Source organism: Bufo gargarizans, chromosome 6 (genome assembly GCF_014858855.1).
Source record: "Bufo gargarizans isolate SCDJY-AF-19 chromosome 6, ASM1485885v1, whole genome shotgun sequence".
In the NCBI taxonomy this organism is placed as follows: Eukaryota; Metazoa; Chordata; class Amphibia; order Anura; family Bufonidae; genus Bufo; species Bufo gargarizans.
Window position 1 is genome coordinate 381395135 of NC_058085.1, and position 27281 is coordinate 381422415.

The window sequence follows — 27281 nt, forward strand, 5'->3', positions numbered from 1 at the left end:
CCATGCAGCGGACATGGTGGCGTAGTGTAATTACATATAATTGATCCATTCAAGTGAATGGAGAGTACTCATCAATACACTGCACCGCTGTAACTTCCGACACGACGGGCAGTGTAATGGAAGCAGCGCTTGCCTCCTCTTCAAACAGCTGATCAGCGGGGGTGGTGGGTAGTCGACCCCCACCAATCATATCCTGATGACCTAGCCTGACGATAAGTCATCAATATAAATGGCGGGAGAACCCCTTTAAATACAAAGTGCTGTTTCTGGCACCAGATGAGGAGGTACGGTGCAAGGTTGGATGGAAAGTTAATGACACTACCAGGCAGTTGTTGATATAGGTGTACACTGCCATACTAATGTTAGTCTGGCCTAGTGGTGGCTTAGGTACAGTGCCTTAAAAAGGTATTCATACTCCTTAAACGTTACACATTTTTCACGTTACAACCACAAACTTAAATGCATTTTATTGGGGTTTTATGTGATAGACTAAGACAAAGTAGCAAGTATGCGTGAAGTGAAAAGAAAATAATGCACGGTTTTTAATTTTTCAAAATAAAATAAAAATCAGAAAAGTTAGTACATTTGTATTCAGCCCCCTGTACTCCGATACCCCTAAATAAAATCCAGGGTGACCAACGATCTTCAGAAGTCACCTCATTAGTAAATAGTCTATCTGTATGTAATGTATTCTCGGTTTAACCACAGCTGTTCTGAGAAGCCCTCAGAGGTTTGTTAGAGAACATTAGTGATCAAACAGCATCATGAAAAGCAAGGAAGACATCAGACACACCAATGCTGTAATTAACAGGATATGTCCTATAAAATGCAAATCCAACAGTCTAAAACAGTAGGTGCAAACAATGGCATTTAGTGGCTTCTAAAAGTTTGGGCAACCCCTGGTAAAAATTACTGTGAACAGTTGGGCCCCTTTCACACAGGCGTTGCGGGAAAATGTGCGGGTGCATTGCGGGAACACCCGCGATTTTTCAGCGCGAGTGCAAAACATTGTAATGCATTTTGCACTCGCGTGAGAAAAATCGCGCGTGTTTGGTACCCAAACCCGAACTTCTTCACAGATCATGTGATGACTGTGACGTCACCAAAGGTCCTTGTTACTGCACAAAGCTAAGATGAAGACAGAAGGAGATGCCGGCTACGCGAGCAAGTGGATTAAGGTGAGTTAAATTATTTTTATTTATTTTTTTAACCCCTCCAGCGCAATTTTACTATGCATTCTGTATTCAGAATGCTATTATTTCCCCTTATAACCATGTTATAAGGGAAAATAATAATGATCGGGTCCCCATCCCGATCGTCTCCTAGCAACCGTGCGTGAAAATCGCACCGCATCCGCACTTGCTCTATTTTCACGCAACCCCATTCACTTCTATGGGTCCTGCGTTGCGTGGATTATCGCACCGATTTTCACGCAACGCATAAGTGAAGCGTGAAAATCACTGCTCATGTGAACAGCCCCATAGAAATGAATGGGTCGGTATTCAGTGCGGGTGCAATGCGTTCAACTCACGCATCGCATCCGCGCGGAATACTCGCCCGTGTGAAAGGCGCCTTAAGCAAGTTGAAGATGAAGTGATTTCCAAAGAGAATAAAGTTAAGGATGAAACACACTTGTCAACATTTTTAGGCTACTTTCACACTTGCGTTCAGAGCGGATCCATCTGCATTATATTGTAAAAAAAATTCTACAAACCGGATTCCAAAAAAGTTGGGACACTAAACAAATAATGAATAAAAACTGAATGCAATGATGTGGAGATGGCAAATGTCAATATTTTATTTGTAATAGAACGTAGATGACAGATCAAACGTTTAATCCGAGTAAATGTATCATTTTAAAGGAAAAATACGTTGATTCAAATTTTCACCGTGTCAATAAATCCCAAAAAAGTTGGGCCAAGTAGCAATAAGAGGCTGGAAAAAGTAAATTTGAGCATAACGAAGAGCTGGAAGACCAATTGGCAACATGATTGGGTATAAAAAGAGCTTCTCAGAGTGGCAGTGTCTCTCAGAAGCCAAGATGGGTAGAGGATCACCAATTCCCACAATGTTGCGCAGAAAGATAGTGGAGCAATATCAGAAAGGTGTTACCCAGCGAAACATTGCAAAGACTTTGCATCTATCATCATCAACTGTGCATAACATCATCCGAAGATTCAGAGAATCTGGAACAATCTCTGTGCGTAAGGGTCAAGGCCGTAAAACCATACTGGATGCCCGTGATCTCCGGGCCCTTAAACGACACTGCACCACAAACAGGAATGCTACTGTAAAGGAAATCACAGAATGGGCTCAGGAATACTTCCAGAAACCATTGTCAGTGACCACAATCCACCGTGCCATCCGCCGTTGCCAGCTGAAACTCTACAGTGCAAAGAAGAAGCCATTTCTAAGCAAGATCCACAAGCTCAGGCGTTTTCACTGGGCCAGGGATCATTTAAAATGGAGTGTGGCAAAATGGAAGACTGTTCTGTGGTCAGACGAGTCACGATTCAAAGTTCTTTTTGGAAATCTGGGACGCCATGTCATCCGGACCAAAGAGGACAAGGTCAACCCAAGTTGTTATCAACGCTCAGTTCAGAAGCCTGCATCTCTGATGGTATGGGGTTGCATGAGTGCGTGTGGCATGGGCAGCTTGCATGTCTGGAAAGGCACCATCAATGCAGAAAAATATATTCAGGTTCTAGAACAACATCTGCTCCCATCCAGACGTCATCTCTTTCAGGGAAGACCCTGCATTTTTCAACAAGATAATGCCAGACCACATTCTGCATCAATCACATGATGGCTGCGTAGGAGAAGGACCCGGGTACTGAAATGGCCGGTCTGCAGTCCAGATCTTTCACCTATAGAGAACATTTGGCGCATCATAAAGAGGAAGGTGCAACAAAGAAGGCCCAAGACGATTGAACAGTTAGAGGCCTGTATTAGACAAGAATGGGAGAGCATTCCTATTTCTAAACTTGAGAAACTGGTCTCCTCGGTCCCCAGACGTCTGTTGAGTGTTGTAAGAAGAAGGGGAGATGCCACACAGTGGTGAAAATGGCCTTGTCCCAACCTTTTGGGGATTTGTTGACACCATGAAATTCTGATTCAACATATTTTTCCCTTAAAATTGTACATTTTCTCAGTTTGAACTTTTGTTCCGTGATTTATGTTCTATTCTGAATAAAATATTAGAAGTTGGCACCTCCACATCATTGCATTCAGTATTTATTCACGATTTGTATAGTGTCCCAACTTTTTTGGAATCCGGTTTGTAAGTGTGAAAGTAGCCTCAGACAGATCCGTCCAGACTTTCAATGTAAAGTCAATGGGGGACGGATCCGTTTGAAGATTGAGCCATATTGTGTCACCTTCAAACGGATCCGTCCCCATTGACCTCCATTGTAAGTCTGGACGGATCCGCACGCCTCCGCACGGCCAGGCGGACACTCGAACGCTGCAAGCAGCGTTCAGGTGTCCGCCTGCTGAGCGGAGCGGAGGCTGAACGCTGCCAGACTGATGCATTCTGAGCGGATCCGCATCCACTCAGAATGCATTAGGGCTGGACAGATGCGTTCGGGGCCGCTTGTGAGAGCCTTCAAACGGAGCTCACAAGCGGAGCCCCGAACGCAAGTGTGAAAGTAACCTAAGCAATATCAGTGTATTATTTAGTTTTTTTTACAATTTTAAAGTGAAAAAGGAAAGAAGTACCTTGCAAGCGTATGGGAACCCAAGGAGATTTGAGCACTCAGAAAACTGTGACAGAGGTCTCAGACATTAAATAGCCTGTTAGGGTTAAGGCTTGTTCACGATTAATGTTAACTCCTTAGTGACCAAGCCTGTTTAGGCCTTAATGACCGATCCAGATTTTGGAAATCTGACGTGTCACTTTAGCAGAGAATAACTTCGTAAAGGTTTTGCACATCAAAGTAATTCTGACATTGTTTTCTCATCACATATTGTACTTCACTTAGGTGGCAAAATTTTACCAATTAAAATATGCATATCTTTATTAAAAAACTTAAAAATCTATGAAAATCTGTAAAAATTGGCATATTTTCCTATTTTCAACTGCAATATATCACATACATAAATACTATCAGAAATATATTTCCACATCTTTACTTTATTTTTGCTGCACTTACAAAAAACTTACTTTTTAATTTTTATTTGGAGACTTATCATTTTAAATTGAATGGAAACAAACTGAAGTGGTATATTGAATATACGCCTATAAATACAATCAAGCAAATAATGTGAGGATAGGCGCTAAAACAAAATAATAATGTCTTTATTAATTGTCTGATTAAAAGAGGATATCACCCGTCAGTATGGTATTCAATACTGACTGTAACAGGTATGTGAAAAAACTGATATCTGCCAAACAGCGCCACCATCTGGGATACCAGAACAGTCTCACAAACTACTAACACATGAGGGGCTCGATACACCACAGGGTTCAAGATGTGTGACCCAGGGTGAAAGATCTCAAGTGGATGTATTGGTATGGGAAATACACCAAACACCACTCCAAACAGTGAGAGCCAGCGTGCAGACTCTCACTGCACTGATAATTGCAGGTGCTGGACTATGGCAGAGCAAACACTGTCACTCCAGGTGGATTAAAGGAGCAATGGTTGCCCTGACATACCCCTTATTGGTAACAGCTCAACGCGTTTCCATGCATTGAAAATGCATTTCGTCAGGAGCTATGTGCACCAAACTTAAGATAGAGCCCAGAGCCTCAGTTGTATTTTACTGACCGAGGTAGTGGACGAACAGACAGTGATAGAGATCCCTGCCTAGCGCCGTTCTCCTCTAGTGTGAGGTACGGAGCTTTTACAAACAGTTACTATCCTGCCTGAGCTAGCAACCTCTAGGCTGAGGTGCTGCGTGCTAGTGTGCATATGATTCGGCACTGTGATGGCCGCAAAGCGGCCCACAGAACGCCGAGCTTTACAGGGTGAAACCCCGCCCTGTTAGACACGCCTCCGTCATACAGCCAATCCGGCCAGGAGGCACGGCACAAGGCGAACCAATGGCTGACAGAAGGAGGAACACAGTGGGTCTCAGGGGAAGCGCAGAAAGAGCCACATTAAAGAAACAAGGAATTAACAAGGCGGCTTTAAATACAGTTACCGCAGCATGGACACCTTACTATAGATATACAGTGGAGGAGGATCACTACAGGAGATGTATATGAAAGAGCAGACGCATAAATTCATGTGTATATCCATCCGTATCAGTTATCATACACATGAATCTATTTCTCACAGTACATTGCACAATATCCCAAAGAAGCCAGCCTTGTCACTATATAAAGGGGACAAATGAGATCGCATCATTAAGGCCAGATGGTTTGATGGTATTCAGAGAAAAAATCCATCTCGCCTCTTTTTGTAACAATATACGATCACTATCACCGCCCCTAGGTGATGGCTTCACAGAGTCGATCACTTGAAACTTGACCGATGATGTATCCCCCCTGTGAAGGTCAAGAACATGGCGTGCAATTGGCGTATCTTTGAGATTAGTAATGTCCAGAATGTGCTCCCCAATCCGTCTTCTTAGTTCTCTGATGGTTTTACCCACATATTTGATGTTGCATACACATGTTATTAAGTACACAACACCAACCGACTTGCAATTGTGGAAAGACTTAATGAAGAAAGTTTTGTCCGCAGCACTGTTAGTAAAGCTTTTAGACTTTTTAATGAACCCACAAAATTTACAGGATCCACAAGGAAATGTGCCTGCAAGTGGGTTTCGTAGCCATGATTGTGGACGGGGGCTGGTGTACAAACTATGCGTCAACATATCACGCAAATTATTGTTGCGCCGATAAGTGACTGAGGGGTTGGCTGAAATCAAACCACCAATGTCTGGATCAGATTTCAAAATGTCCCAGTGCTCAGCAAGAACATGACGCACCCTATCATGGGCACTGTCAAACGTCCCAATAATCCTCACGATGTTCTCACTAGTGTCCCTCTTTTTCGGAGACAACAACAGGTCCCTGTTGGTGCTCATTGAGTGCTGATAAGCCTGTTTTAGACACTGCTGAGGATAGCCACGACACCGAAACCTCTGTTGGAGATCTTTAGCAGCCACCCTGAAGTCACTAAGATGAGAACAGTTCCTCCTCACCCTCAAATATTGGCCCTTAGGAATTCCTCTCCTAAGGGCCAAAGGGTGTGCGCTGTCCCATTTCAAGAGATTATTCGTAGCTGTGGGCTTTCTAGAGACGTTGGTACTGATATGCCCATCAGCTCGTCTGCTGATGGGCATATCAGTACCAACGTCTTTAGAAAGCCCACAGCTACGAATAATCTCTTGAAATGGGACAGCGCACACCCTTTGGCCCTTAGGAGAGGAATTCCTAAGGGCCAATATTTGAGGGTGAGGAGGAACTGTTCTCATCTTAGTGACTTCAGGGTGGCTGCTAAAGATCTCCAACAGAGGTTTCGGTGTCGTGGCTATCCTCAGCAGTGTCTAAAACAGGCTTATCAGCACTCAATGAGCACCAACAGGGACCTGTTGTTGTCTCCGAAAAAGAGGGACACTAGTGAGAACATCGTGAGGATTATTGGGATGTTTGACAGTGCCCATGATAGGGTGCGTCATGTTCTTGCTGAGCACTGGGACATTTTGAAATCTGATCCAGACATTGGTGGTTTGATTTCAGCCAACCCCTCAGTCACTTATCGGCGCAACAATAATTTGCGTGATATGTTGACGCATAGTTTGTACACCAGCCCCCGTCCACAATCATGGCTACGAAACCCACTTGCAGGCACATTTCCTTGTGGATCCTGTAAATTTTGTGGGTTCATTAAAAAATCTAAAAGCTTTACTAACAGTACTGCGGACAAAACTTTCTTCATTAAGTCTTTCCACAATTGCAAGTCGGTTGGTGTTGTGTACTTAATAACATGTGTATGCAACATCAAATATGTGGGTAAAACCATCAGAGAACTAAGAAGACGGATTGGGGAGCACATTCTGGACATTACTAATCTCAAAGATACGCCAATTGCACGCCATGTTCTTGACCTTCACAGGGGGGATACATCATCGGTCAAGTTTCAAGTGATCGACTCTGTGAAGCCATCACCTAGGGGCGGTGATAGTGATCGTATATTGTTACAAAAAGAGGCGAGATGGATTTTTTCTCTGAATACCATCAAACCATCTGGCCTTAATGATGCGATCTCATTTGTCCCCTTTATATAGTGACAAGGCTGGCTTCTTTGGGATATTGTGCAATGTACTGTGAGAAATAGATTCATGTGTATGATAACTGATACGGATGGATATACACATGAATTTATGCGTCTGCTCTTTCATATACATCTCCTGTAGTGATCCTCCTCCACTGTATATCTATAGTAAGGTGTCCATGCTGCGGTAACTGTATTTAAAGCCGCCTTGTTAATTCCTTGTTTCTTTAATGTGGCTCTTTCTGCGCTTCCCCTGAGACCCACTGTGTTCCTCCTTCTGTCAGCCATTGGTTCGCCTTGTGCCGTGCCTCCTGGCCGGATTGGCTGTATGACGGAGGCGTGTCTAACAGGGCGGGGTTTCACCCTGTAAAGCTCGGCGTTCTGTGGGCCGCTTTGCGGCCATCACAGTGCCGAATCATATGCACACTAGCACGCAGCACCTCAGCCTAGAGGTTGCTAGCTCAGGCAGGATAGTAACTGTTTGTAAAAGCTCCGTACCTCACACTAGAGGAGAACGGCGCTAGGCAGGGATCTCTATCACTGTCTGTTCGTCCACTACCTCGGTCAGTAAAATACAACTGAGGCTCTGGGCTCTATCTTAAGTTTGGTGCACATAGCTCCTGACGAAATGCAATTTCAATGCATGGAAACGCGTTGAGCTGTTACCAATAAGGGGTATGTCAGGGCAACCATTGCTCCTTTAATCCACCTGGAGTGACAGTGTTTGCTCTGCCATAGTCCAGCACCTGCAATTATCAGTGCAGTGAGAGTCTGCGCGCTGGCTCTCACTGTTTGGAGTGGTGTTTGGTGTATTTCCCATACCAATACATCCACTTGAGATCTTTCACCCTGGGTCACACATCTTGAACCCTGTGGTGTATCGAGCCCCTCATGTGTTAGTAGTTTGTGAGACTGTTCTGGTATCCCAGATGGTGGCGCTGTTTGGCAGATATCAGTTTTTTCACATACCTGTTACAGTCAGTATTGAATACCATACTGACGGGTGATATCCTCTTTTAATCAGACAATTAATAAAGACATTATTATTTTGTTTTAGCGCCTATCCTCACATTATTTGCTTGACTTATCATTTTAACCTAAATTTTAAAATTTTTGAAGTACATATTTTTTCTTGCAGCAAGCCAAGTTTGCCAAAGCTTATAAGTGTCAGAATAATAGAACCCCCACAAAACCAATCACGTCTGAGTGGATTATCCACGTTGCTTCTTTCTAAAGCAAAACGCGGTGCCTATCTCCTCCCTTCGCTAAAGGAGGAACAACCTCAATGCCCGCAAAACTTAAATACTTAATGTTACCTCCATGGGCTGTGCGCACATGTTCAATGAGGCCCCGTCCTCACCAAATTCGAATGTTCTCTGAATCTTTCAAACATTGGTCTTACAGTTTTTCCTACATAAAAAGCCCTGCATCGACACATAACAGTATAGACCACATACACTGTCCTACAGGTGATCAATTGCGTGACTTTTTGGTTCACCCCGCCAAACATGAGATATTTTTGTTGGTGATTATAGGTGCAGAAAGAACAATCCCCCGCACCTATAGTTTCCCACCGGTTTTCTGCTGGTTAACCAGTTAGTGGTCTTATTCTCTATGAATCGGCTCCTAACTAATCTTTCAGTGTGTGACACCTTTTAAACGCTACCAAATGTCTTTTAATTACCACGTCTTTCAGACTTGATTCATTTTTTAATATATCCCAGTTGTTACAAATCACCTGACTAATCAAGTCATATACTGGGCTGAACTTGAATGTGGACACGAACCTATTCTCTGTGTTGCTACTGGATTTCTTTTTCCTGTTGTTACGCAGTAGTTGTTCCTGTGTATGTACGTACGCCCTTTGCATCGCTCTATCAAGCTCACTGGCTAAGTAACCTCTTCTATTCAATCTCTCCTTCAAATCTCCTACCTGTGTCAGAAATGCCTTATCTGTATTATTAATTCTTCTAAGTCTAATAAATTGCCCATAAGGCACTGATTGTTTGACGCTATGTGGATGAAAACTGTCGTGGTGCAGAATGGAGTTTATCGCAGTGGGTTTCCGAAAACCTTCTGTGATTATATCACCATTGTGAATGCTGACTAAAACATCCAAGAATTCTAAGGACTGTCCCCCAAAGTTCAAAGTGAATTTCATGTTCATATTATTGATGCGATTCAACCATGAGAAAAATTCCTCACATTGTGTCTGCGTTCCAGACCACACCACGAAAATGTCATCCACATACTGTACGAAAAGCTGAATACGTGTTAGGAAGGGGTTAGTGACCGAAAATACAAATCTGTCCTCAAATCTACTGAGGAAAATATTTGCATAGGTACACGATACCGGTGTCCCCATCGCTGTACCGTGCAACTGCCTAAGCCATTGCTGACCAAACCTAAATGTGTTGTTAGCAAGTATGAAGTGCAAGGCTTCCTTCACAAACTGGCAATACGTGTCACTTTTTGTCAGTGTTGCTCACAAAATCCATGACCGCCTCCACCCCCATATCATGGGGGAGAACGAGTGTATAAACTCTCTACATCGAGCGAGGCCAGACTCCACCCCTCCTGCCATCTGAAATCTTTAAGCGCCTGGAAGTAAAAGCAGAGTTATTTACTGTGACATCATGTTTTGGATGTCACATAACTGTTATATTTTGTGTTTGCAGAAAAAGATGATATGCCTTTAAGATTCATTTTGTAATGTAAGCTAAGCTCAGTGACACAGCAGAAACAACAGAATGCATAGTGTTAATCTGTTGTTGCTGGGCAGAAGTCTAGACCAATCACAGACAGCTTCTCACACAGCCTGTCTGGGAATTCCCCTAGCAGGAGCTGCTAGAATCATTATTCACCAGAGACCGGAGCTGAAGAGACATTCACTCCACTGAGAGCTGTGTTTTTATGGGAACAAGAGGCCAAAATAAGTATTTAGGACAGTTATATAATGTTCATATTGTTAGTATTGTGATTAGAACTGTATACTGAACTAGATAAATATGTGTGTACTTACAGTTCCACCAAATTCAATTGCAAATACAAATTGCAAGCTACAAATTGCAAGCATTCAGATTCCATATTGCAATCCAAATTGCATACAACAATACCAGATCATACTCAACCAATCTGCAAATAGTCACTGCTAACTGCATACTGCAAGTGAACTATTAGTTAGACCTCAGATATACCTCTCAGAGAGATCATAAAGTGCTTAAATAACATAAAGTGAGAGTACATATACTGAAGAGAGAAATATATGCACCATTTTATATTGAATGACAAGATTAAACAGTTGAACCACCATCTTATGCATACCGCCATTTTGTGATATCTTTTCAACACGTGTTTTGTACATGGACTTTCTGCTGCGGAGGTGGCAGTGTTATATGAAGAAAAGTTGAAGTTAATAAAGAGGTTATTTCAAGCATTTGGTGTGCTCTTTAAACCTACTGTTTCCATAGAACAGCGCTAGAGGAATTACAGAGTAACAGACAGTCTGGTTAGACTAAAAAGTCAGAGATATCAAAATTCTTCTAATGCAACAGCGCAATAGGCACTTCATAGTGCTGCGCCTGCCACACACTGAAGTGCAGTTTTTTTTACCAGGACTGATATTACGTTTTTTTTTTTACAGGACTGATATTCAAAGCTTTGACCTCCCTCAACAGCCTCTTGTAAAATATATCAGTGCTGCTACCGGCAGGCATAGGGGGGCCAGTCAGTGGGTGGCCATAATTTTATGTGTTGACACACGGCAGGGCCCAAACATAAAGGAGCACCTGGGGCCTTTCAGATAATATACTGTAAATGGTTCAGGCCCCATTACACACATGTAATAGCATTAAGCTGCCAAATTATAGAAAACCCTAATAAATGACCCAATTTTTAAAACTAGATCCCTTAAAGCAGCATCTAGTGGTGTAGTGAGCATGCCGAGTGCAAAATGATTAAAGGATGAAATAATGAGTATATATGGTTTTATTCAAATTGTTAATAAAATTTTCACAGGAGATTGGAGAGATTTTTTTTTTTTAGATTGGTAACCCTGTTATTGTCTAAGAAATCCGCCACACGGAGCAAAATGTCTCCAAGCTGGCATTCAAGGACAGTGACTGGTCGTACAACGTCTCTTTAGCCCCATCAATCCCAATATGAGAGACGAACGTGCTAAGTGACACGGTGCAGTATAACAGGCTCCTGCCCGGCAAGGTAGAAACCGCTATGCACACAATCAACCAGTCACCTACAGAATATATAAAAGGACAGTGTCCAGGACCGTCTGTAGGAACAGTAACGGATCACTAATTTCCAAAATGATGTCAATATTTCTAGACGTGTTGGGGTGTCCACAAAAAATAAATTCTTAATAAAGCCCTTAGCGTACTGGTGAGGAACAACTCAATCATTAGAGATCTTCCAAATAAAAAAAATATCATGCCAATATCATGATATGTAACATCCCAGAGTATGTCACTAAACTCTGTCTCCCTGCTACATGTCAAGTGTATATTTCTTATCATCTTGTGTAATCTAACTTTGCATTTTTCTGTATATGTACTTTCCAGGCTTGTATTATGTATTTGCTGTAATTTCCCTGTCCGCCAGCAGGTGGCAGAAATATGCATCAGACCATAGCTAGGTTAGTATATCTAGTCTGGAATAGTCCATTCCAGCTTAGCCTACCCTGTGTGAGCAGAAGTGGGACGTTCCCATGTCCTGTCTCATGAGGAGGAGAGGAAGTTTAGTTAGTGTACCAGCCACCACTGCTGGGGTAGGTTGTGTTGGTAGGAGCTCCCAGAACCAGGGATCCCAACCCTGGATCCCACCTCGGCTGAGGCAAGGATCCATCTTCCCAGCCTGAGTCATCTACCTCAGCTGGTTGACAAGCAAGCGTCACCCTCCAGAACTACAGATCTCCAGGAAGGAAACCCTACCCTGCGAGCAGTCCTGTGAGTACATATCCAGAGTCCAGGAGAAGCCAAATTCCTCCTGAGCTAGTCAGGCCCAGATAAAGCAGAAGACAGACAGAGAAGAAGATAAATACCTGCCAGATTCACTAGGCATATGATCAGAAGCAGAATACATATAGATTCCTGCCACATATTGCCAATACCTGCTGGGACCCAAGACTATTGCTGTAACTCATATGGATTCATGTTGCCATTCTTTAAGTAAAGACAAGTTGGATGATATTACCTGTTTGGATCTCATTTACTATTACCCAAGTTCCTCAGTTACTCCTACTGACTACACTCAATTTTATTGCAAGTGAGCCAGGATCCAGGAGTCCAGCCGTACCAAGGTAGGAGACACCGTTGACACTACCATACCTACTACACAGAGACATTATCCCCCTCTGGCATTCCTCACCTGGTATGTGAGTTATAACATCTTAAAGGGCCCTGCTACAGTACCTGCGCAAGCTGCAATTGGCGTCACAAACTATTACACATATATATTGACCCACTGCATAGCTGACCCACTGTACCGGTGTCCTGCTCATTGCAGATACAGTAATGTGAATGGAATTAACATCTTTGAGTGGCAGGACATAGTCATAAAAAATGAAATCAGGAAAATTAAGAAAACAAATCAGAAAAGGTAAAAATGTTTAAATGTCTGAATAAAAACAATTAGCTCCACAAGCCATCCCAAAAGGATCGCTCCCTCCCTCCCTGGAAAGCCCACAAACTAAACAGAAAAAGAGAATAAATTGACTTCCTGAAAAGCCCCCCCACCCACCCTTTTTTATATTAAATAAAATTAATAATTAACACCCGTATGGTACGTCTTAAAACAGGGGTAATTGCAGAGGCCTGGTTGTGATGGGCACCTGGGTCAGTAAATTCGGGTGTCCCTCTTCCTTCCGTGTTTGCTACACACCTGGCATCGTTTCTGAGGATATGTCTTGCTGGTAGTGGCAGGGACGGGGTGAGGGAAGTGGTGTTCTGAAAGCCTTCGAACGTCCTCAGATTCAAAGGCTTTCCCAGGTGCGGGGGACTCAAACAGGAGACTCTCAACCACCTTCTCCTGGAACTCAAGGAAGTTGAGGGTTCCTTGGGACTTTTTAAATAAAACAAAACTTATTATAGGTAGCAATCTGAATGAGGCAGATTGCTACCTTTTTATACCAGGCCCTGTTTTTTCGCTTCACCAGGTAGGGTTGAAGCGCCTGGTCCAAGAGGTCTACACCTCCCATAAATTTATTGTGACAGACCGGTTTGTGTTTGTCCGCAGTAGCCCCCCTCTCCCTAACTGCTACTATAGTGTCTGTGTGCACGGTGGTCGGCATATAGACACCCTTCCTGTCCTTCCACTTCACTGCAAGCACGAAGGATGATCCTTTCTCCAAACGCTTGGACACCAGAGGTTCTGGGTATCCCACTCTGTTTTGGCGCACTGTCCCACAAGCCCCTGTGTTTGCAGCATGGAGGGATTTAAAAAGTGGTATACTGCCATAAAAATTATCCGTGTACACGTGGTACCCTTTGTGTAGGAATGGCGGCAATATATCCCACACAATTTTTCCTGATGTCCCAATATTATCGGGGCAGCATGGAGGGTTAAGGTTGGGAGTCTCTGCCCTCATATACAGACAGACTGCAGGTGTAGCCGGTTGTGCTCTCGCACACCTTGTATAATTTTACCCTATATCTGGCATGCTAGGAGGGAATCTATTAACAGAAGGAAAGGCGGCCTTTAAAACTAAAAAGGGATTCATCGACAGATAGATTTTTTTTCAGGGGTACTGTATATAATTTTCAGAATAAATCTGTAAGGAGGGAAATAAGGGGTCTCTATTTATTTAGGCGGTCGTATGCTGGGTCAGTTCTGGGGGGACTTGGGAATTGTCCGAAAAATGCATAAACCGCATTAGAGCTTCATAGCGGTTTTGGGACATAACTGCTGCAAACACAGGGGTTGAGTGGACAGTACTCGCTGCCCAATACGATCGGACAGATGTGTTTTTTTACAATGCCCATGTCAAGGGTAAGCCCCCATTTTTTTTATTATTTTAGGGACACTTGTGGGGGTCCACCGTCTTGTATAGATAGTAGTGGGCTTTTGTACAGCAAACTGTGTGGTGTACAGATTAGTTTGCTGCACAATTACCTCAAGGACTTTATCGTCCACAAATAAATTTAAAGAATCATAAGGGGTAAAATTGGTGATGTCCACATTAATTTGGTGAGTGGATAAAAATTGGGGTACTTGGGGGGGTGGGGGGGAATGAAGTGTCAGGAATCCACATAGTAGAAGGGACGGGAGCGCTGGGTTGAGAATGAGATGAGGTGGCGACTTCTACCACCATAGGGCTATGGGGTCTGGGGATGGAAGCGGAACTATAGTCCCCGCTATTCGAAAATATTTCCGCCTCTGAAGCGGTATTAGACTCAGAGTGGCCAGAGCAGAGAAATTCATATGCCTGCTCTGCACTGAACAATCTCTGAGACTTTTTAAAAAAATAAAAAGCTCAGAAAGAAATTAAAATAACTGACATCCCTAATAGACTAGTGATGGACACACATTGACGGACACCCACTGGCGGCCACCCATTGACCTCCAGTAACAGATGGACACAAGGTCCCTATTGAAAATAATTTACTAATAGACATCTAATGACGGATGCCTAATGACGGACGCCTAATTACGGACGCCCACTGACTGCCAGTTACGGACGGACAGTTTATAAATTGATTTTACTTTTTTTTAACAGTAAATTGTACAGCCAGGACAGAAGTCTGATCTCTCTCCTATCAGCACAACTGCACTGAGGGAATAGAGAAGCGCGGCCCATTTCCTGGCTGTGTTTGGTAAATATAATGGATGTGATCTCCATGATAGGTTTATCATGGAGACCACATGATCAGGGACCATTTTATTGGTCCCTGATGGTTACTGTGCTGAAGCCAGATCTTAAGCACAGTAACCAGTGCGCATGTCTGCGCCATTTAGTATTTATTTATTTTTTTACACTGTGGGGGGGGGGGGGGGGGGCTCCTGCCCTTTATCTAAATGTATTTGGGGCTGCCAGACCCAATCGGGGCATCATTATTACACTCTCTCCTCTCCTGAGAGAACCTGGTGCAGGGGCGGTGGCAGCAGGCTTACAGTGTGCGCATGCGTCAGGCCGCCGCCATCTTTCTTGTGGCCAGGTGTGTGGGGGTGAGGATCGGGACCCAGCTTTACCTTATGGTGAAGCTGGGGGACCCGATCTCTGCACTGGAGGCTTGTTCTCTTCTCTCCTCTGCCGGCATTTTCAGTGATCGCTGTGATACAGTGTATCACGGTGATCACATGATCATAGACCGCTTGTCACAGTCTCTGATCACTGGCCCGAGCTCTCAGCTACCTTCGGTAGCTGCGGGCACGGAGCTCCAGCACTTGATTTAAGCGATAACTTGGGCTGAAGTGCCGCCGTAAAAAGGCGGCGCTTCAGCCCAAGGCCCCTTAGTGACCGCCCTTTAAAACACGTATGGGTGGTCACTAAGGGGTTAAGAAAGGCCAAGTGAAGCTTTATAAATACCCAGACTCCTCTAACCTTGCCCCAAAAACAGCAGCAATGGGTTCTTTTAAGCAACTGCCTAACATTCTAAAAAGGGTTGAGGCCCACAAAGCTGATAGGAAGACAGGAAAAGCGTTTTCAGGTTGCCATTTCCTCCGTTCGAAATGTAATTAAGAAATGGAGGTCAGGAGAAGGTCTGAAAGACCAAGAACATTTTCAGAGATAGCTGCTTGTAGGATTGCTAGAGAAGCAACTCAAACTCTGTGACAGCAAAACATCTTCAGAATTTTACAGACTCTGGATTTGTGGTATGTTGTTCTACTGTTTAGCAACACCAGCACAAATATGGCCTTCATAGAGGAGTCATCAGAAGAAAACTTCTCCCTCGTCCTTACCACAAAATTCAGCTTCAGAAACTTGCAAAAGAACATTTAAACAATACTAGTGCATTTTGGAAACAAGTCCTGTGGACCAATGAGGTTAAAATAGAACTGTTTTTGGCAGGAGCAGACACAAACTGCAGAGGGCCCCCTGTGCAAAGAATGTGCCTGCCCCCCCCCCATCCCCCCCCCCCTTCCCAAACCACACATATAGAAATACACATAGGCCATAGGTAAAGATTAATACAATGATGTGTGGCAGTAGCAGGGGTCCCAATTTGTCATCTCTCCCCAATCCTACAGGGAGAGGAAGGGGTGATCAGGGGCATCAAAGATGGTGGAGACCCTTTAGATACTGTGGTGTGTATTAAAGGAGCAAAAATTACAACGTGGGGGTATTAATGGGGCATTAAAGGGGTTCTCCAAGAGTATAACATTTCCCCCATATGCCGGGCCCCTCACAGGTAATATACTTACCCCGCTCTCCGCGCCGCACCTGGTCCCCGCACCGCCGCTGCTGCTGCTCCCCATGCGTGGATTAAAACATCCGGTGTTGGGGGGAGCAGCCAATGCCAGATGGGGACAAGCCTCCCTAGTGTCACCTGTGATACTAGGGAGGCTCCTCCAGTCCCCGGCTGCCATTGGCTGCTCCCCCCGACACCGGATGTTTTAATCCACGCATGGGGAGAAGCAGGAGCGGCACGTTGTGGACCAGTATAGGACATGTCACATTTTCTATCCTTTGAGGATCAGACATACGGATGCGGAAAAAAATGACTTGTATGTGCTTTCCGTATGTCCAGTCTGCAGAAGATGGAAAATGTAACACATCCTATACTTCTCTATAAAATGCAGACTGCCAGCCCGTTTGTTAATGGGTCTGCAAAAATATACGGATTGCACATGGACCACATCCATATCTTGCCGATCCACGGACCGCAAGATGCATTAGAATGTAACCTCACAGTATGTAGTTAAGGGACAGTCACAAGAGGGCCAGAGGGGGACAGGGGGGATGGGTGGGGTACAAAAAATAACATACTAAGTCAAGTTCAGTGCCTGGCAGGGTATATTTCCACTGGACCGGGGGTCGAAAGGAGGGGTGGACCGTAGGCGCAAAAACGCAACCAGAGTATTTTTAGAAACCAATAGGTTTTTTTATTGTTATAGTGACAACACGTTTCGGGGTTCTGCGGACCCCTTTTTCAAGTCTAAAACAACATATATACAAAATCACACAAATTAGAAACAAACTGGTGTGCCTCAGGTTTCAGAAATGTCCGGTAAAAAGAGATAATACTGGATAAACAGTAGTGGTAACATGACCGTCACGAGTAATGATAGTAATAAAAAGTGATAACATGACCGTCATGAATCATGAAGTCATGACTGGATAATAGGGTACGTAAATACGTAAATACAAAGCAGTTAATGCTATAAGAAGTCAATAAATAAATAAAGAATGAGAGCTACGTATGAATTGTAAAAACAGAACATAAATAAAAAATATATAATATAATGTAAAATAAAATATATATAAGGCTAGTTTCACACTAGCGTTCGGCTGTCCGCTCATGAGCTCCGTTTGAAGGGGCTCACGAGCGGACCCGAACGCTTCCGTCCAGCCCTGATGCAGTCTGAATGGACGCGGATCCGCTCAGACTGCATCAGTCTGGCGGCGTTCAGCCTCCGCTCAGCAGGCGGACACCTGAACGCTGCAAGCAGCGTTCGGGTGTCCGCCTGGCCGTGCGGATCCGTCCAGACTTACAATGTAAGTCAATGGGGACGGATCCGTTTGAAGATGACACACTGTGGCTCAATCTTCAAGCGGATCCGTCCCCCATTGACTTTCAATGTAAAAGTCTGGACGGATCCGCTCAGGCTAATTTCACATTAGCTTTTTTTTGCCAATATAATGCAGACGGATCCGATCGAACGCTAGTGTGAAAGTAGCCTTAGCATATAAGTATAAATATCTAGACATATGCACACATATATATAAGTATAAAATGGGCGCCGGTTGGAATTAAGGCAGAAATTTAGGATTAAATGGCGCAATAGCGGGTACTATATTTTAGAAGGTGGATGACTGGTTTTTGATGGCACGTCTGGACCTGAATTCTGTTGGTAATGTCTAATGCCAATTGATAGGTAATATCATGGTTGGTTAAGGGTTAAAGTGTGCAAAAATTTGATTAGACATAAGATCAGGGTGCATTATAACTGCAGCGTCAATCGTACAATTTTTTTTTATTATATATATATATATATATATATATATATATATATATATATATATATATATATACATACATATTATTATTATTATTATTATTATTTATTATTTAAGCGCCATTCATTCCATAGCGCTGTACATATGATAAGGGGTGCACATACATAATACAGACAATTGCACTAATCATAAACAAAATGAGTTACAAACTGGTACAGAAGGAGAGAGGGCCCTGCCCGTGTGGGCTTACAATCTACATGGTATGGGAGAAGGACACAGTAGGTGCGGGTTAAGTTGGTCATGGCGGTATAGAGGCAGCAGGGTCACTGGTTGTAGGCTTGTCTGAAGAGGTGGGTTTTCAGGTTTCTTTTGAAGGATTCCACTGTAGGTGAGAGTCTGATATGTTGGGGTAGTGAGTTCCAGAGTATGGGGGATGCACGGGAGAAATCCTGGAGTCGATTGTGGGAAGAGGCAATAAGAGGAGAGGAGAGAAGGAGGTCTTGTGAGGATCGGAGAGTGCGTGTGGGGGTGTATCGGGAAATTAGCTCAGAGATGTAGGGAGGGGACAGGTTATGGACGGCCTTGTATGTATTTGTAAGTACTTTGAAGTGAATTCGTTGGGCAATGGGGAGCCAGTGAAGGGATTGGCAAAGGGGAGAGGCAGAGGAATAATAGGGTGAGAGGTGGATTAGTCGGGCAGCAGAGTTGAGGATAGATTGGAGGGGTGCGAGAGTGCTAGATGGAAGGCCACAGAGGAGAATGTTGCAGTAGTCTAGGCGGGAGATAATGAGGGCATGTACAAGTATTTTCGCAGATTCAAAGTTAAGGAAAGCGCGGATGCGGGAGATGTTTTTGAGTTGGAGACGGCAGGTGGTGGAAAGGGCTTGGATGTGCGGTCGGAAGGAAAGGGCAGAATCCAAGATCACTCCAAGGCAGCGGGCTTTGTTGACTGGGGATAATGTGCAGCCATTGATCGTGATAGATAGGTCTGTAGGGGGGGTTGAACAAGATGGGGGAAAGATTATGAATTCTGTCTTATCCATGTTAAGTTTAAGAAAGCGAGAGGCGAAGAAGGATGATATAGAAGATAGACATTGTGGGATTCTAGATAGTAAGGTGGTGATGTCTGGACCGGAGAGGTAGATTTGTGTGTCATCAACGTAGGAGTGATACTGAAAGCCATAGGACTCTATGAGCTGTCCCAGGGCAAAAGTGTAGATAGAGAAGAGCAGGGGTCCTAGGACAGAGCCTTGCGGGACACCAACAGAGAGGGAATGAGACGAGGAGGTGATGCAGGAGTGGGAGACGCTGAATGTCCGGTCTGTGAGGTATGATGTGATCCAGGAGAGGGCCAGGTCAGTGATGCCAAGAGATGAGAGAGTTTGCAACAGAAGGGAGTGGTCAACAGTGTCGAAGGCAGAGGACAGGTCAAGGAGAAGGAGGACAGAGTATTGTTTCTTGGTTTTGGCTGTGAGTAGGTCATTGGTGACTTTGGTAAGGGCAGTCTCGGTCGAGTGGTGGGTTCGGAAGCCAGATTGTAGGCGGTCAAAGAGGGAGCAGGAGGAGAGGTGGGAGGACAGTTCTGAATGGACATGTTGTTCAAGTAGCTTTGAGGCATACGGAAGAAGTGATATGGGGCGATAACTGGACAAGGAAGATGGGTCAAGTGAAGGTTTTTTGAGGATGGGTGTAATGGTAGCATGTTTAAAAGCAGAGGGGAAGACACCAGAGTTTAGTGATAGGTTGAAGAGATGAGTTAGGGCTGGGATAAACACTGCAGTGAGGTTAGGGATGAGGTGGGATGGGATTGGGTCAAGTGCACAGGTGGTCAGATGAGATTTGGAGAGTAGAGTGGAGAGTTTACCTTCTGTAATGGTAGAGAAGTGGGTTTTGGGAGAAGAGGACCGAGCAGTTGTGTAGAGGGTCTGTGGGGACTGTGTAGTAAAGCTTTCTCTGATGTGGACTATCTTTTGTTTGAAATATTTGGCAAAGTCCTCAGCTGAGAAGAGAGGAGAGGGTGGGGGCGCTGGGGGACGGAGAAGGGAATTAAAAGTGCTAAAAAGTTGTTTAGGGCTGTGGGACAGGGAAGATATGAGAGATGAGAAGTAAGCCTGTTTTGCATCAGCGAGTGAGGATTTGAATATGAGGAGGGATTGCTTGTATGCGGTGAAATGATCTTTAGAATGGGATTTCTTCCATTGCCGCTCAGCAGCCCTGGAAGCTTGTCTGAGTTTTTTGGTCAGGTTGGTGTGCCAGGGTTGTCTGTTGATTTTCCGGATTTTGTTGTGTGTGAGGGGGGCAACAGTGTCCAGAGCTGTACTTAATGTGGTGTTATATAGGGTGGTAGCAGCTTCTGGGTCTTGGAGGCAACAGATGGTAGAGAGTGGGAGAAGAGAGTCAGAAAGCAAGCAAAAGTCAAGCTGTTTGAGGTTCCTGCGGGGGTGTGCTAGTGTGTGGACTGGGGGAGCTGCAGAAGAGACCAATGAAGAGAAGGTGAGTAGATTGTGGTCGGATAGGGGGAGAGGCAAATTAGAAAGGTTAGATAGGGAGCAGAGGCGGGAAAAGATCAGATCTAGAGTGTGACCATCTCTGTGGGTGGGAGCTGAAGACCACTGTGATAAGCCGAAGGAGGAAGAGAGCGACAGGAGTTTAGAGGCGGCCGAGTGGCAGGTGTCAATAGGGATGTTGAAGTCACCCATGATGATAGTGGGGATGTCGGCAGAAAGAAAGTGTAGTAGCCAGGTGTTAAAGTGGTCAAGAAATATGGTGGCTGGGCCTGGGGGGCGGTAAATGACTGCTACTTGAAGGTTGGAGGGAGAGTAGATGCGAACAGAGTGTACTTCAAATGAGGTGAGCGTAATGGAGGGTGGCAGTGGAGTTGGGCTGTAGGAGCAGGTGTCTGATAGGAGAAGACCAACTCCTCCACCATGTTTGCAGCCATATACATATACACACACATACACATGGTTGTAAGGGTGGGGTGAATTAAAATGGAATGGTAGTGCTAATCATGGTACAAGAACACAAGCATGAATTGAGGTGTGGTGGTTATAGTGAGAGCTGGAGGCAAGTGGCATGAAGAGGTTAAAAAGAGGGTAAAGTGCAGAGGGATGCGAGCGGGGGCGAAAGACAGGTGCTGGTGGTCTTACCGGTGGAAGGAACCGCTGGTGGAGAGAGCGCTGCTTTCAGCTCCTGGCACGTGTGGCGTCCATAAGCTGTATGTTATTGAGCGCGCGCTGGGCCAGCTATAAGGGGGCGGAGTGGGCGGGGACAAGGTCGGTCTTGGCGGGCAGCGATGGCGGGACCGCCCTAAAGGGGCGGAGCTAGTTTCTAGTCCATAGATGGTGGAGTGGGTGTGTACGCAATGGCAGGACCGCCCTAAAGGGGCGGAGCTAGGTTTTGTGTGTGTAAGTGGGCAGAGCCTAACACCATAATGGGACGGCTTGTATGGGATTCCGGCGTGTGGATAGAGGGGAGGGGGGTGGGCGGTCATTCGTAGATGAGCAATTCCTCCTAATCCGTTTAAACTGACTAAAAGGAATATTCTCTTTCCTTTTTTTCCAAAAAATGGAAAGAGAATATTCCTTTTAGTCAGTTTAAATGGATTAGGAGGAATTGCTCATCTACAAATGATTTTATCACACAAAGCCAGACTGTACGCTCAGGATTCCAGAACAAAAACTACCCAAGAGGCATAATCGAAGGGGCCTTCAAGCGAGCATACGAGCAGAGCCAAGAGGAGTGCCTCACAACAAAAAAGAAGGCAAATACAGTGACAGACGGGACAAAATTCAAATCTTCCTTTATCACCACCTTCAATCCCAACTATGGAACACTGAGGAAAATCATAACCAAACACTGGCATATCCTGAGGGCCGATTCGTATCTTAAAGAAGCCATTCCCTCCAAGCCCCACTTCACATTCAGGAGGGCCCGCACACTAAAGAGTGCACTAGCCCCTAGCAAATTAAAAAGAATAAAATGCACTACCTTGACCACATCCGAATGGTTCCCTGACCCTAAAGGGAGCTACAAATGCAGCCATAAATTATTTAAGTGTTGCGACAACATCAGTAATCGTTTGATGACCTTCAGGAGCAACACCACAGGAGAAGAATTCACAATCAAAAGCCTCATGAATTGCGCCTCAGGTTTCGTGATCTACCTCTTAGAATGTGCCTGCGGACAGCAATACGTAGGTCGCACCACCCAGACCCTCAGAGAACGCCTAAACAATCATAGATGGAAGATCAAGCAAGGCTATCTTCAACACAGTGTGTCCAGACATTTCCTGGCCACTCATGACAAGGACCCCACTGAGCTAACCATCACGCCCATCAAACAAATCCCTGATGGTTGTTCCGACTGGTTCAGAACTTTACAACGGAGGGAAATGTTCTGGATATACAAACTCCAAACATTGGAACCTTACGGCCTTAATGAAAGCCTTCGAAAACAAATGCTTCTAATTCCACATACTTCCGGACTACTTTCCCATTACGCTCTCCATCCTCGGATCTACATCCACTATATCCCCTCATCCAATCACATCATGCCCAGCATAGTTTCATTCCCATTCCTCCCTTTTGCCTCCACCCCTATTTCCCAACCTCAATCCCAGCATCCGATAGCCCCAGCCCCCTCTCCACCCCTCAGTCCCATCCTCCATCTTAGCATCTGAAAGCCTCAGCCACCCCCCCAGCATCATCATTCAAACTGCAATTCTTATTTTGGCCACCAGATGGCAGGCCAGGTTAAGAAATGAGCAAAAGTGAGCAAAATAAGCTAATAATAAATTCCTGATGAACCAAAATTAAAAATAAAATAAAAAATGTAATAAGCTCATATATGAGGCACATAATGATCACAATTTATTTTAATTTTTTTATAAAAAATACATAAAAAATATTTCAAAGGTTAAATCACCCCCCTTTCCGTATAATAAAAAAAAAAAACTAAATAATAAATATAAACATCATGGGTATCACTGCGACCAAAAATGCCCATACTAAAAAAATTCCAATACGGCGAATGGCGTAACGGAAAAAGGGTCAAAATGGCCAACTTGCCATTTTTTCATTGCTTTCAAATATTCTCAAAGTTTACATTTATACTATTTAGACATAAAGAACCTATACATATGGGGTATCGTTGTAATCGTACTGACCCAGAGAATGGAGGGCATGGGTCAGTTTTGCCATAAACAATGGTGGCATTAGAAAGTACAACTTGTTCCGCAAAAAATAAGCCCTCATACAGCTATGTGACCGGAAATATAAAAAAGTTATGGCTCACAGATAATAGGGAAGAAAAATGAAAACGCAAAAACAAAAAAACCTCCAATAGCCAAGGGGTTAAATCATAAAATCACTTTTTATTAAACTTTTTTTTGCATCACCAAAATCTAAGGCCCATAACTTTATTTTTCCGTCAACAGTTATATGAGAGCTAATTACTTTGTGGGATTGGCTGTAATTTTTATTCGTATCATTTTTAGGATGCATATGACTTTTCAATCACTTTTTTTATTACATTTTTTGGGGAGGTGAGAAAGAAAAAAAAAAAGTCAATTCCAGCATTGTTTTTAATTTAAATTTTTTACAGCGTTCACCATGTGGGATTAGTACCATGATCATTTTATAGATCAGATCATTGCGGGCACGATGATATCAATTATGTGTAGTTTATTTAATGTTTTTAATTTTTTAATCCCTTATAAATGAGCGGATATGGAAAAATGCAATGTATTTTAATTTTTATTGACATTTTTATTTATTTACATTTATTTTCTACTTTTTATTTATTAAGTCCCACTTAGATCTTGAAGATGGCTATACTATACTTTGCAATGTTCTTGTATTGCAAAGTATAATGCTATCAGTTTTAGGCTAAATGCACATGACTGTAGGTGTTTTGCGGTCCGCAAACTGCGGATCCGCAAATAAAAACGGATGATGTTCCGTATAGCATCCGTTTTTTCTTGCCTATCCGTTTTCTTTGCGGATCCATTGTAATAATGTGTATCCTTGTCCGCAAACTAGAAAAAAATAGGACATGCACTATTTTTATTGCGGAGCAACGGAATGGACATACTGATACGGACAACACACGGTGTGCTGTCCGCGTTTTTTGCGGACCCATTGAAATGAATGGGTCAGCATCCTATCCGCAGAAAAAAGGAACGGACACACAAACAAAATACGGTCGTGTGCATGAGGCCTTACACTGATACATGGCAACTCTGGACACCTTTGCAAGGCGTCCGGTTGCCATGGTAACAATCAGGCCACTTCCATTGCAGCGCGGCAGCCTGATGGTTCAGAGAGGGAGCCCCTTCCCTCTATTAACCGCGGCATCTAAGGGCCAGCACTGATCTTGCCCTGTTTCTACACTACAATGGCAATGCACAGTGCCCACCCCATAACGACCCGACATTTGACCATATGTTCAAGGTTAGGCCTGTCCTTGACCACTTTAACACCAGGTTTGCTGAGGTGTATAACCTTGATAAAAATGTCTATGTAGATGAGTCCCTATTACTTTTCAAAGGGAGGGTTAGATTCCGCCATTACCTGCCTAGCAAATGGGCAAGGTATGGCATTAAGATTTACAAACTCTGTGAGAGTAGGTCTGTGTACACCTTCAAGTTCCACATTTATGAAGGAAAAGATTCCTGGATTGAATCCCCAGAATGCCCCCCTGTCCTGGGAGTTAGTGGGAAAATAGTGTGGGACTTACTGCATCCACTGCTGGATAAGGGTTACCAAAATCAGAGAGGCCTCCCTAGATCCCTGGTAGGGCAACAGCTCAGAAAGGGGCGAGAGCAGAACTCTACTCCATGAGAACATGTTGGTGGTTAAGTACAAGGACAAGAGGGATGTCCTTTTACTGACCACTATTCACAGTGCCACCAGTTCCCCTGCCCCTGTACAAGGTACCACTCCCACTGTCCCTAAACCAGTCTGCATCCTTGCTTACAATGGGCACATGGGAGGGGTTTATCTTTCAGATCAAGTTCTGAAGCCCTACAGTGCCACCCGAAAAAATGAAAGTGTGGTACAAAAAGCTGGCCGTGCACATTGTACAGACAGCAATGCTATTTCAATCTGCAGGCCACACAGGAACTTTCCTTCAGTTCTAAGTGGTGTTTATCAAGGCCCTAATTTTTCAAAGCCAGGCCGGGGAGGGTCCCAGTACTTTTATAAAGTCATGGTACCCATGTTGTACCTGGGCAACATTTCCCAGGTCAAGTCCCCAAGACAGGGGGAAGGAAAGGACCTGAAAAAGATGCAGGGTATGTTCCAAAAGGGGGCTTAGGAAGGACACTATTTACCACTGCAAAACCTGCCTGAATGCAGGATTGTTTCAGAATCTACCTCTCATCCATGGGTTAATTTCATCCTTGATGTGCCCGGTAGTTTTACCAATTTATATCTTTGATTTTGTCCACATTACTGTGAAACACCTGTTTGGTCAAAGGTGCCCTTTCCTGCTAAATCTATATTTTATAGTTTGTCTTCAAAGCCCTGCTATGTGCCCATACAGGAGGATTTAAGCACCTATGGGGGGTTTCCTTATTCAGGGGAAATTGGGTAACAAAATGTGCGGTGCTTTTTGTCCTGTTACCCTTTCTAAAAGCGAAAAATGTGGGCCTAAAGCAACTTTTTCTTGAAAAAAATTGTAATTTTTCTTTTTACAGCCAATTCTATGAAACACCTTTGGGGTCAAAGTGCTCACTACACACCTTGAAAGATTCCTTGAGGGGTGAAGTTTCCAAAACGGGCTCACTTTTGGGGGATTCCACTGTAGGGGTACATCAGGGTGTCTTCATATGCAACATAGCTCCCAATAACCATTCCAGCTAAGTGCTACAAAATGTGTGTTAATACTTATTTTAGTTTTTTCCTTTTTCTCCCATTTCCCTTGTCTTTTATTTCCCTTTCCCTTCTTTTTTCCTTATTACCAATATTATTTACCCACTCCCCTTTTTTTAGTTTTCCTTCTCCTTTCCCCTTTTTCTGTTCTGACATTACTTTTTTTTTCACTTGTTCTATCCCTTTTCGTTTCTCAGAATGTTTGCCCTTTTTTCTCCTTTCTAAATTATCCTTTCCCTTTATCCTTATCTCCTTTCCCATTTTATTCTATTTTTTTCCTTTCCTTTTTTTTCTTTTTCCCCCCGAAGTTTTGTTTCCATAGGAACAACAAAGATTAATCTTACACTAGTTGCACTGCTTTGCATATTGTGTAACAGCAATGACACTCTTAAGGGCTCAAAAAAAATTAGGTCAGCACTACTCACTGTAATCCCAGTGTACCGGTTCGTGATGGTGCCCGCAGCGTTGGATCCCGGTCTGGGGGTTCCCGTAATTTATAGCAGCAAATAAGGAAGCCGCGGCACTCAGATGGATCAATTTCAATTTCTTTTATTTCACCTCTTGTGGCAACGTTTTGACCAAACGGTCTTTATCAAGCACAGTACAACAGTGGTATAGTGAACATTTAAATACCTCCCCTTGGCCTCACATTGGCCACAATTTAGACATACCCTTTTAACCCTCTATGTACAGTCTATAACATTTCAAACATATAGTTCAAATCCTCATTAGTTCATTTACTTAGATCTTTGCCTACCGTGCCTCCATGCTGCAGGAGCCCCGCCTGGACTTACATCGCTCCGGGGTATTAGCACACTGTATTTCATCACCTGACGCCCCTCAGTTCAAACTGCGCTTGCGCAAGTGCACCATATTGTGTCAGAGTGAAAACGGATCCGTCCCCATTGACTTACATTGCTTGGCTCCGCTGCAAGCAGCGTTTTGGTGTCCTCCTCCACAGCGGAATGGAGGCTGAACGGAGGCAAACTGATGCATTCTGAACGGATCCTTATCTATTCAGAATGCATTGGGGCCAGCTGATCCGTTTTGGGC

The 27281-nt window shown here is 44.0% G+C and overlaps 1 protein-coding gene across 2 annotated transcripts in view; it reads right to left on the bottom strand.

Moving 5' to 3' along the window:
- Nucleotides 1-27281, bottom strand: part of LOC122942418 (killer cell lectin-like receptor subfamily B member 1B allele B) — a 104930-nt gene that overhangs the window by 50022 nt on the left and 27627 nt on the right. The gene's annotated exons all lie outside the window — the stretch shown is intronic.